Below are 8,450 nucleotides of genomic sequence, written 5' to 3'. Positions count from 1 at the left end.
CGTTTGTCGCCCTCTTGGGGGTGACCCCAAAGTGCTGGCTTCTTCTCCATGACAGGAGCCTCTCCAGGGATAGACCACGCCCCCTTATGTTAGGCTACGCCCCCTCTGCGGAAGCAAGGGGTTTATGGAGTGCGCTCTGGGTATAACCAGAATATCACACACAATATGGCAAACGGCGCATGCGTTGCGTCTAGAGATAGATAGATAGTCTCTAATACAACAGCATAATTATAAAAAAAAACTATTTTAAAAAGGAGAGTAATTTGAGTACCTTTTTCATAAAATATTACAAATGTAATAAACAATATAAAATATCCATGCACATTAGCCTGCTCATTTAACATCAGCAACACATAATATGGGATATAGGACCTGATTCAGAGCCGGTCGCTATTTGCGGTCATTCGTTCTGGAAAAAGGGGTGGCTATTCAAATGAACCGTTCGCTTTTTACGGTCTGTTCACACCTCTAAGTCTGAACGAGCGAGCAAAACTTGCGGTCGTAATTTTGAAAAAGACGCCCCCTGGCCGCTCGCACCATAGGTCATGTCCGCTATTTATTAGATTAATCGAGTACATCGAACAGCGTATCAACTGCTCGCTATTCTTGTGGTTGGTTTTTCCTACCACTATATTGCGAGCAGTTCTGACTAAAAAAAAACCAAGTGACGTGGTCAATGACGCTGCTTTATTAATTATGCACACCCTTAAAACGCCAGTTTTGACCATTAAGCACGCCTGCGTTCTGAATTCCACTCCTCGTTTTCAAGCACCTTCCCCTGTTACCACCCACATACGCCTCCTCCTGTCACTCAAAATAGCAGGCATTCGCTGTTTAGCGAACAAACGATTTTCGGCCGCACTGACTGGTTTGCGCATGCGTATTACAATCCGTACGCATGCGCAGATGTGCGAACATCGGTCAGAACGAACGAGCGGCCGCTTACGAGCGGCTCTGAATCAGGCCCATGGTGTATTTCTCAGAAGGTGAAGTCCCACAAACTGGTTTCAATCACTGTAGGTACCAATAATAGTGTAGTTCCATATAGCACATGTATGTACCGGTACCGCTCAGTGGGTGTATGGGAGATCGCAATGTCCAGTCGGGTAAGTAATATTCTGCAGCCTGTGCAGTCCTTTTGGTCTTTCAATAAGCACTCCCAAAAAGCAAATAGATCCAGAGCAGCTTCAGCGTGAAATATCCGGTTATAAGATTGTAGCAAAAGGAAGTCCAAGTAAGCAAAAAGTCCGGTGTAATATCCAGTGCGGGGATCCTCTGGTAATCAGGCTGACGCCTCTCCCTGTCACAGACAGCTTTCCCAAAGGCAGTACAGTTCTCAAATGAGCTTCATAATGTATAATTTAGAGCTAAAACACAAAAGTCTTAGAAAATGCTACTTAAATAATGGATAGCATAGAAACCATGTTTATGATGTTTTATGGAGCATTGGGGGGCATCGGGGAAGAGAGTGTGGAAAAGAGATGGAGAGAAACAAATAATTAAATGCTGGGCATTAGCATATATCAAATATACAAATGCATTCTATATATTATATGTTAATTCAGCTGGATGAGTCCTTTTCTTCCTTCCCATGTGACAGTAGGAGGAGGCACTATGTGATCAGGCCAGAAACGACCATTTGCACCAAGCAGCACCAATTATTAACTACATCTCTGTCTACTTTTCAGAACATTTTGGATAGATAAAAGTTCCCAAACCCATATATGGGCTGAACTAAAGGCCACTGCAGATTTTTTTTTTAGTCCTAACATTTTTACTATCTTCAGCTCTAGACCTATGGCTGTATATCTTGTGACAATACACATAAGCGTGAGAGATTAAAAACACGTAAATACTTATTAGTATTTTTCTTACACAAATTCTAGAGCTTCTGGAGACCTGAAAGAGTTAACGGATTCCTTCTAATAAATGCATAGCTGCCTACTCTCCAGGCAAGTCCAGGAGATTCCCCGATTAAGGGGATCAGTATGTAATACGCCGGCGATTCTAATCCCGACAGAGGTGAAGATCCCGATCGCTAATTGAGGTAAGTACCGCTAACCTTACCCCCTCCATAACCCTAACCCTCCTTTAGGGGTGCCTAACCCTAACCTCTCCCCCAAATGCCTAAACCTAACCCCCCTTCCCCGCAGCCAAAACCTAAGTCTCCCGGGAGGGTGCCTAACCCTAACCTCCCCCCACGGGTGCCTAACCATAACCCCCCCCTTTCCCCTATCCTAAACCTAATCCTAAATCCCCCCAGGAGCCCTAAAACCTAACCCTCCCCCCCCGCGGCTGTCCGTGCCTAGCTTACCTTCGTTCGGTATGCCGGGCGTCGGGCTCCCTGCGTAGGTCTAATGACAGGCCCCGGGATTTCGGCGCCTGTCATTAGTACCTTGCCGGGATTTGACACTCGGGTAGCCGGCTGTCAGTATTTCAACCGTCGGCTTCCTGACTGCATCGCGTACATAGACCCCATAGTGTGACACCTCCTTTTTCCACACCAGTCCTCCACTTCTCCCAGAAGTCAGGTATGAAAGTATGAGCAGTTATAAGACGCTGTCTTCATAAATTATACCACATTTATATGTATCATACACAGCTCATGTAATGCACTGAGACTCCTGTGACACAGTAGATTGAAACGCTATGTTGATGTGAAAATTTCCATTGGATGGAAACAAGCCGGATAAACGTGTCTCCAGATTTATCATTAAACATTCAATTCAATTAATTCATTAAGTTCATAAACTGCAAATTGAAAGCTCACAGAGTTTATGCTCTGATTAAATCTTGTGTACTTGAACTGAGCAACTAATTTACACCTGTTACTATATGTACGAATTGTCTCAGTAAGCCTGTATTCTGTTTTCAAAGCAATTTAATAAACCATTCAGCAGCAAGCTCTTTGTCTGTTAGAGTAATTGAAAATCTAAATAGATCAAACCGTATGTGTTTGAACACAAGCTCAGCCAAGCTACTGACTTTCCATTTCCCCAAAACACATCAGGCCACAATATACAATACCGGTTATCAACACAGTTTATTGCTTCTTCAGGGGTACTCAACTCCAGTCCTCAAGTAGCCCCAATAGGCCATGTATTGTTCATGTCTTTAATCATGATAGACAAAAAAGGATGGGCCTCTGCACTAGTTTGTAAATTGAATCTGATCCGAACACTGTATATTTTTAGATTGTTTATAATACCCCTTTTACACCAGAGCTAAAATCCGGGTGATGCGTCAATCCAACCCAGGTAACTTGCAGGGTTTTACACGGGAATAACCCATGAAACCCTCCAGTGTAAACGGCACGATCCGGGCCACGATGACCTGGATCGTGCTGCATGCCTGCCGATTGGGCGACTTCAGTGGAGCTTGGAGATGCAGTCATCTCCAAGCGTCCACTTCAACGCTAGAAAAGTCGGGTCTCTGCAGACCCGGCTCCGGCGTGAACGGCGCCAATTTGGGAATATCCTGGGTCAGCGCCGGCTAACTTCCAGTTCTGATCTGGTTTGGAACCCTGGGCCTGATTCAGACCCGCTCGCGAGTGCTGAGCGCTCGCAAGCAGGTCGATGTTGGCCCAGTGCGCATGCGCGAGACCCGGATAGCAACGGGCAAGCCGTCGCTCTGGGTCTCGTACCAAAGGGGGCGTGCTGTCGATGTTGAGTGACAGCACGCCCCCTTTGGTGGGCGGGCCGGGGGCGTGGCTGGCCAGACGGAGGCGTTCCCATGGGAACGCCTTCCGTCTGGGGCCGGCCCCACTGACATCACAAGTGATGTCAGTGGGAGTGCTTTCGGCTCTGATAGAGCCGAAAGCACTATAGGGCTTGCGGCAACGAGACCCTACCACAAGGGTCTTGTCGCAAGCCCGATGGTCGCGATGGTCTTGACCATCGCGACCATCTTCCTGGCCGTTCGCTATAGATGTGGGTGGTCACCCACAGCTATGCGAGCGGCCAGGAGGCCGCACTGAAAAACAAGAGGGACGGCCCTGATTCAGAGCGTCCGGCTCTGAATCAGGCCCCCTGTTCCAACCTCTGGATCAGACCCGGAATTTAGGTTTAAAAGTGGTATCACATTCAAAAAAGAGGTTCCTGCCAGCGACAACTGTAATAACTTGGAAAGGAAGAAAATATGTTGTCCTTGGAAGGTGCAATTATTTAAAATATAACATTTATTGTAACATTTAAAATGGCGACAAAAGTGAAATATTGTGAGAATAACACATTTAGTAGTGAATGATGTGCAAAATAAAGAAAATTGTGAAGAATAAAATTCAGCTCTGTCACTTTATTGCTTTTCTTTGTATCCTTAGTATGTGTAGGTGTGAGGTAGTAGTCATGTAACAATTCAAATTGGTATATCTTTGGTAACTGTATGCAATTAACCATATATACCTGTTTATTTGCCAAATTCCATCATAACATCATATATATATATATATATATATATATATAATATTAATGCATAGGAGTGTAATACCAATAGTCAGATTTGAGAATTCACTCCAAGCAATTGTTTTATATTCCTTAATTTTTAATCCCTATTATTATTCATTTACTAATTTATGTATTATTATTTTAAATAAGTGTGGTGATATATTGTCTCCATTGTGGAAGATCCTATTAACATTGTAATATACAATGAATGGTAAATATAAATGGTCCCATGCCCCGCAGATTCTCATTAATTAAGCAACACCCTTTTAATAGCAAATAAAAATGGTCCAGTGGAGCTTTTCCAATTACCTTTGAAGAAATCACAACTTTTGTGACGAAACGCATTAGGCGGGGCTTTTGGACGGTGCCTCGTGCCTCTACTAACTGATTACAGGGACGGTGCAATCGGGCCTGTATTACCTGATTACTGGTTACAATTTACTAAAGCGACCATACTGTATGTGATCTGTGGGCAGCAGGCAGAAAGCACTTTCAATCCATTTTTTGCTACTTTGTATTTGATTTTTAAAGTTTGATACTGTGTGTTTGATTTTAATCTTGCTTGTTTTCATTTTGCTACATAATAATAAATCTATTGAGGATTTGACACATTCGACTCATTCAGTAAATATGTTATGAATTTACAATCACCTTTTGGAGGAATTTCGGGAACAAAGCAAAAAAAAAGTAACTGTGCACCTGAACAAACTATGCTGCACTGCAGGGTGTTCAAATCCATTTATTATTTGTGCAGGCAGGGTAAATACTGGCTGCTTCTGCATGTAGCCCACAAATGCTGGACAGCTTTATTTTTACCCTGCAATTTACATTTGAGCTAAGACAGGCCCCTCCCAAATCTAGCCTAGGTACTGTACACACTACACAATTATCGGGCCGATATACCAATAATCGGGTGATTAGGATGTTTTTTGGTGTCATGTGTAAGCATGAGCTTTTTGGTCTGAACAGTTAAAAATGGCCAGAAAACGCTCAGTTTTGATTATCGATTGGTCAGGCAGGCCAAACAATATCGGGCAAAAACTCCCTATGTCATACTGTGTGGCGTTCACGATAATCAGACCATATTTCCTACGATTTTTTATGCTTACCTCTTCATCCTTGTGGGCGGATGTATGCAAATTGTCAACCCATGAGCCAAAACATTGGCAGATTTATCACTTACATTCTATAGTATATGCTGGCGATATCGGAACCTACTGGTAAAAAAAATCCTGCCGATTGTTGGTTTGAGAAAAAAATTGCATAGTGATAAGCTAGCTTAACTCTTTCTCGATTGTTACATCTGCCTCGCCTCCATCAAGCCCAGGCCCTGCTAAATAGTACCTGCCCCATCACCTTGCTCTATTTGTCTGCAGCAAGTAGCTATGGGGTCTATTTACTAAGCAGTGTTAGGAGACAGAGTGAAAAGTGCTAAGAAAGTGATAAGGTACCAGCCAATCAGCTCCCAAGTGTCATTTTTCAAACACAGCCTTTGAGATGGCAGTTAGGAGCTGATTGGCTGGCACTTTATCACTTTCTTATCACTTTTCACTCTGTCTCCTAACACTGCTTAGTAAATAGACCCCTATGTTTGATAAAGGGGTTTGCGCACAAGCAGTGATGTGCGATGTGGTCAATGGCTGGGAAGGCACATGTTTGAGATGGGTCTAAGTGCTGAGAGCCTGTCTCACCCCCTGTTCACTGTAACTCTCCCCTCACCACACTAAGCTTCAGTGTCCATTGATTCTATTATCTGCATCACTGTGTCTTCTCTTGCTGCTACTGAATGAACTTCGATCTCTAAACACTGCAGTGCACATCCTGATCACATGACACATCCAAGATGTCCATCAGCTTACTGCCTGTGGTGTGGCCCCGCCCCCAGCTCTGCAAGCAGTGTCTGATTATACAGAAGTGAGGCTGAGCTGTTTCTGCCTCATCTCTTGTCTCCCTGCAGTCCGAGGGAGCTCCACAAAGCTGGTGAGTATTGACTATAAAAATGACTACAATAAACAAAGAAGATGTTTATAAGTTATAAATATCTTCTTTGTATTATTCTAATCATTTTATATCAAATCTCAGGAGTATAATAGGGGAGGCTCTGCCTACCCTGACTGCACTTCCCTAGGCACCAGCACAGCAGACACAGAAGTGCTGGCTCTGAGTTGGACGCTGCTGCGACCTTTGTAGCGTCTTTTGCCTTAGTGACATCTGCATAATGCTAGTATCAGCCTTTCCTCTGGTGTACAGTTGTGCGTCTAACTGTGCGCCTGACTGTGCAAGGGCAGTGACACCCACTTTGTCAGGCTGCATTTGCAACTATGGAAAGCACCATCGGGACTTACACCAGCACCGTGCTAGGTGCAGAATCTCTTGTCAGAGTATGGCCTGCAATGTATAGGATTAGGCGTCTGAGTCCGAAACCACTCCTGCGACACGCCGGCGACTCTGTCATAACACGCTCATAAAATGGATTATCTTCCTGCGTCTGCATAGCCACCTCCCAGTCACCGTGCAGGAACACCCATTTCATTCCAGAGTCAGTGTGGCTCAATCTGTATGTGACTTTGCAGAACCGTGGGAAGCATGCACCCTGCAAGACATTGCAAAACATTGCCAACTTACATGAACATCGGCATCGCGTCCAGCTCAGAATCAGACCCAGAGTGACTACAGCTTGACGGTCTTGCTTTGCAAAAATGTATTGTGAGGATTGATGGATTCATACATAGAGGTAATGACATAAGCGTATCTATAATGAAGGCAGGTTGTGCTGCGCAATGTGGTCCAGGGGGCCCACACGACACACCATGCACCTATTCATGATACATGCCTCTCCGTCAGCGCCGCAAATATCATTGGAAACATCGTGCCTGTGCAATTTCCCATAGATTGGTGCATGTGCAGTAGACTCTGGCACAGTGAAACCCACAAGACACACAGCCTGTACAGCAGTGTTTCCCAACCTCAGTCCTCAAGGCACACCAACAGTCCAGGTTTTAGTGATATCCAAGCTTGAGCACAGATGGTTACATCAAAATAACTGAGGTAGTAATTAAGACACCTGTACTCAAGCATGGCTTTCCTTGAAACCTGGACTGTTAGTGTGCCTTGAGGACCGAGGTTGGGAACCCCTGCTGTACAGTGTAACTTCAGGTTAACACAAAACTGCATTTTATCTACGTACATTTTATGAGACCTCAGCTTATAGCTGTTTTCCACCAAAAACCCGGGTCCGACCTAGGTTTTCAGACATGGTTCCAACCCAGGTCAGACCCCGTTTACACAGCCCCGTTCACACTGAACCTGGGTCTGCCTTGCTAAACGTGTGAGGTCATAAAAAGTGGGAGGTGACTGCTCCACAGCCACCAATCAGCTCATTTTAGGCATGACCCAAGTCGGATAATCCGAGTTGCGCCGTTTACACTGCACCATTAATAAGGTCCATCCTGGGTCCGACCCTGGTAGCTACCTGGTTTGGATTGCTGGGTCACTTGACCCGGGTTATTTTTCAGGGACCCTTTTACACTGAGCTGTGACCCAGTTAGACCAAGCAATAACCCAGATTTTTGCCCTGGTATAAAAGGGGTATTATACCTCTTTTCCACCAAAAACCGGGGTCCGATCTGGTTTTTCAGACATGGTTCTAACCCAGGTCAGATACCATTTACACAGCACCATCAATCTGGGTTATTACCAGGTCAGCCCTGCTAATCTTGTGAGGTCATAAAAAGTGGGAGGTGACTGCTCCACAACCACCAATCAGCTCATTTTAGGCATGACCCAGATCAGATAAGCCGGGTTGTGCCGTTTACACTGCACCATTACCCAGGTCCATCCTGGGTCCAACTCTGGTAGCTACCTGGGTTGGATTGCCAGGTCACTTGACCCTGGTTATTTTTCAGGGACCCTTTTACACTGAGCTGCGATCTGGGTAAACTCAGCAAAAACCCAGGTTTATGCTCTGATGTAAAAGGCGTATTATACCACTTTCAGACAGAAAATGTA

This window comes from Taudactylus pleione, unplaced genomic scaffold (assembly GCF_031769625.1).
Source record: "Taudactylus pleione unplaced genomic scaffold, aTauple2 ptg000139l, whole genome shotgun sequence".
NCBI lineage: Eukaryota > Metazoa > Chordata > Amphibia > Anura > Myobatrachidae > Taudactylus > Taudactylus pleione.
Note: the sequence above shows the minus strand (reverse complement) of the source record.